The 4,637-nt window shown below is 26.7% G+C and overlaps 1 non-coding gene across 1 annotated transcript; it reads left to right on the top strand.

The window, feature by feature from the left end:
* Positions 1–3,523: 3,523 nt before the first annotated feature.
* On the top strand, positions 3,524–3,611 carry LOC130953587 (small nucleolar RNA Z161/Z228). The gene has a single exon (XR_009075756.1). It is a non-coding gene; the product is annotated as a small nucleolar RNA Z161/Z228 (small nucleolar RNA).
* Positions 3,612–4,637: the final 1,026 nt, after the last annotated feature.

Raw genomic sequence — 4,637 nt, 5'->3', positions numbered from 1 at the left:
TCGTATATATATGTATAAAAATATTATTTATATATTAAAATTAGTTATTATTATATATTTATATAAAATTAGAATTTAATTTTGATGTACTAATAAAGTGTTTTGTAATTTAGATGATTATTTATGTAGATAATAAAAAAATAATTATTTTTATTGATATAGTATTATATATTTAAATGTATATTAAAATTATTTTACACTAATTATATTAAAAATTAAATTTTAAAAATATATGTATAATTTAATTTATATTTAATATATATTTTATATTTTAAATTTTTAATAAATATTTTATACTTTGGTGACTAATTATTATGTACACCTATCATAATTGATGTATATATATATATATATATATATATATATATATATATATATATATATTGGCACTAGTCTCTTTGTGGGTACTGGTTACACTTGCACATGTTCATCCTTTAGCTTTTTGGACAATGGGAATATATTATGCCTTTTTTCTTGTGGTAAAATTTTCTCTTATAGAATGAATAACTAATGTTTTGCTATTAACAATAGTCAATAGGTCTATAACTTGGTCATACAAAAGAATAAATAAAAGCGAGGAACTATAAAACATTGTTAAAAGTTGTCATAGTAAGTTTCAACGGAAAATGATCTTCTCAATTCTAACTATCTAATTGTAAAGCAAAATAATATTTTTTGGTGACTAATATTATTTAGTATTTATTATAGTCAAACAATTGCGAGAACACTCTTGGAATTTTCGGGCACGAACATAGTTTGACTAATATTTTGTATTATAATATTTAATGATATTTATTTTATACACTTATTTATTATATCTAATCGTATCTTAATAAAAAATAATTTTTTTAAATATATCTAAATATCATCATATATTAATATATTTTTTTATTTTTAACATGTATTTTTAAAATAAATTTTAAAATTATATATATTATTATTTATTAAAACAAAAATATTTTATATAATTAAAATAAAAAATTAAAAAATTAATTTATGTTTTAATATCAGTAAATATTAAAATATTATATATATATATATATATATATATATATATATATATATATATATGTATGTGTGTGTGTGTTTGTGTGTCTTATAAAATTTTAAAATTTGTATGTTAACGTATTTTGTATCACGTCGTGTTCTGTATATGTGCATCATAGATTACAATAATAATTTATAAATGGTGAAAACTCAGATATAGTCGACTTCACGTGAAGTTGATAGTTGAGAGCTGTTAAATGAAAATTTAGTCAAATTAGTTAAATCATCTAACGACTCTCAATTATCAACTTAACGTATAGTCGACTGCATTTAAGTTTTCACCTTCATAAATAGAACAAAAGAAGAGATGTTAATTTTGAAAAGAATAGAATATATATATATATATATATATATATATATATATATATATGTATATATAGTAGAAGAACACATTTTGTTATGACTGTTAAACAGAATGTATATAAAAAAATTATTATCCTCCCTCAAATTAAAGGTGCAAAACCTCTCATATTTTTTAGTGTGCAAGTAAGGGAGCTTCCACCTCTATGAAGGTGATGAAATTTGATTTGGTCATAATTGAGGAAATATATATTGCATCTTCTTCTATAAGCCCATCAGATATGGTGGAAATAATATGATCTATTAAAGACAAACTGTAACCAAGTTGAAATCTTAGAGATAATTTATTTTTGAGATGTCTTGTTTTTCTATCGTTTTTAGGTGAGTGTTAAGTAAATTTTTTATTTGGGAGATCTTGACAAAATATTCGTTGATTTTGGCCCAGACTTGATACGCATAGTGATATTCAAGTATGCGATTTTTAAAAATATCATCCATAGAAGTGAGTAACCAGATCATTAGGACTTAGGTAATGATTTTCTATCTTCTATTCTTTGTATGTCGTTTGATTCTGTTGCTGGGGCCATGGCATCATTTTTTACTCTGTAGGAGCTTTATATAAGTCATTGACATTGATTACATGAAGAGCCAATTGTTGTCATGTTCTATTTATGATAGCATAGCGTTTTTGTCAATGATAAAAAAAATAGGGGGCCAATGAAAAAATGTTGTGCGACTAGAATTTGAGAATATTTGAAAACATGAATAAATTCTACCAAATTTTTATTTTATTTGCAAGCGTTCTACATAAAGGATGGAGGTAGAATTTAGAGTATTATGATAGACAGGTTGGTTTGAATTTAGAGTAGTTATGAAAAAACCATTTTTCCTACTTGCGTAGTAAAAATTCTTTTTGATCGATAGTTTGGACAGCTTTTAATTTTAAGCATCGACTAAACTCTCGTTTTGGTTTCTGAGATTTACGCGGTTATTCAATTTGGTTTCTAAAATTCAAAAGTATTTATATTAGTCCTTTAGATTCAAGTTCGAGCACCAATATAGTTTCTCGACTCTTTCCGGCAATGATTAGGCAAACGGAATGTTGAGATGACACCTTTTTTGCTATGCTGGATGATGAGTAAACGACGGCGTTTACCCTTATCGCCCAAACAAGTCAGAAATGAACAATGGTGGAGGTAGAGAACAAGAATACTTTATTTTGGGTTTCCATCGTTTATTCTCTCTTCATATACAAAGCCACGACTGACTTGTTTGGGTGCCAAGGGTAAATGACGTCGTTTACTCATCATCCAACTTAGGCAGAGAGCCATTTCAGCATTCTGTTTGTCTAGTCATCGTCAAAAAAGGTCGAGGGACCACATTAGTGTCCGAACTTAAATCTGGAGGACCAGTATAGATAATTTTAAATTTCGAAAACCAAAATAAATAATTGCGTAAATCTCAGATACCAAAATGGAGATTTAGTCTCTAAGCATCACATATTCACATTCATAACACACTCGCACACACATTTAAAAATTCTGTCTTATTACTTGACTACTGTTAAAATTTAAATTCGGGTACAAGAGTCAAGAGGTAACATATTTAACTACTCAATTAAAGACTCAGTTGTGCACCGTAGTAAAGTTTAATTAGTTGGGAGTGCATTCTTGTGATTTTATTTTTGGGCAGATGCATTATCTGTTTTTCTAAAACTCGTGAAAAAACTTCTTACACTCATCCAACATTGGTTTTGTTAGTGGTCTTTTTTCTGGGCCTTAGGGTAATTTACCGAAAAAGGAGAATGTATAATCAACCTTGCGGACAAGACCAAAACATAAAAACAATAGATTATGATAAGCATCCATTACAAAAAGTGACTAGGCATACAGCCCAAAAACTAAGATTGGCAATACTGATAATCAACCATCCTCCAACAGTCCAACTGTGGACCCTGAAACAAAAAATCCTCCAACCCTAATAGTCCCTCCTCTTTAAATAGTTTCGTTCTTTCGGCTGCCAACCCTGTACTTAAGACTACGCAAAAACAAGTGGTCTTTTACTTTTATTAGTTTAATTTTTGGTTCCACAAATTTTCGGTTTCTCTGTGTTAGGTTTCTCTTTGCTCCTTTTTTATGTTCATATCTTAATGGTTTCCGGTTAGGTTGACACAAGAAAGCCATGTGATGAATTTGGATTTACATTTTCTCACGACGGTCGTCTGAGAATCACTTGATGCAAATGATCCGCTATTTCTGATGGTTTTCATTTTTATTTTCCTATAAAACTCTCCTCTTTCCTTCTTCTCTTCCATTCGCAGAATGATTTCTACTGTGAAATTTTGGTATTTCAGTTTGAAACATGGTTTTTGCTCATTTTTTTTAGGTTGCCAACGACATAAAAGCTATGTGGTTCTTTATTGTAAATTCTCTATTTATGATTTTTTATTTAATGAATTAATTTGTTTTTTTCTTTAATAATTATTAAACTCGTATTTAATTTAGATTTTATTCCTTTCATTAAATATATAATGGGAATAGCATTTTTGAAGCTGAAAAATAATTTTAGAAATAAATATTAATATAATTGTTCTTTTGAGATAAGAGACATCTATTGTTAACACAACATACAACAAGCTAATTTTTTTTTTCTTTCACTTGTCATCACAACAAATTATTCCTGACATTAATTAAATTGTAACTACTAATAAGGACAATATAAAAATTGTTTGTATCTGAACTATTCATGTGGTACAAAGTTTTAATATCTTTTTGAGTGTATTGTATTTTTTTTTGTTAATTTTGAATCTTGATGGTAAATGAATGTGTGTTTTGATATTTTTGAAGGTGATGTTTCACAAAATAATTTTATTTATGCCACAAATATTATATGCCAAGAAGTCTTGAATATTTAAGAATCCATTGAGATGAAGAGCAAGTTAGAAATAATATAGGATGCACTTAGATGGAGAGAGTGCAATGACAAATATTTCTTGTAGAAGGTTTAGAAAGAATCTATCCTCTTCGCTCAGAAGAAAAAGTAATGTATACTTATGATAAAAGAACTATAATGAAAAAAAATTATTGCAAATTATTTGGTCATAATTTCACCATTTCACTTGTACCTAATCATAATTTTTTTACAATACAATTATCTTCCAAATAAAATTTAAAAGAAATACTAGAAAATTATTAAAATTTATTATTTTTAATTATTAATTAGTAGAATAAAAGATGTTGTTGAATTATTAAACTAAAATAATTGGGCCAATAGATAAAAATAATGGTAAA

Source organism: Arachis stenosperma, chromosome 9, assembly GCF_014773155.1.
Source record: "Arachis stenosperma cultivar V10309 chromosome 9, arast.V10309.gnm1.PFL2, whole genome shotgun sequence".
NCBI lineage: Eukaryota > Viridiplantae > Streptophyta > Magnoliopsida > Fabales > Fabaceae > Arachis > Arachis stenosperma.
This window is presented reverse-complemented; position numbering and strand designations above follow the sequence as displayed.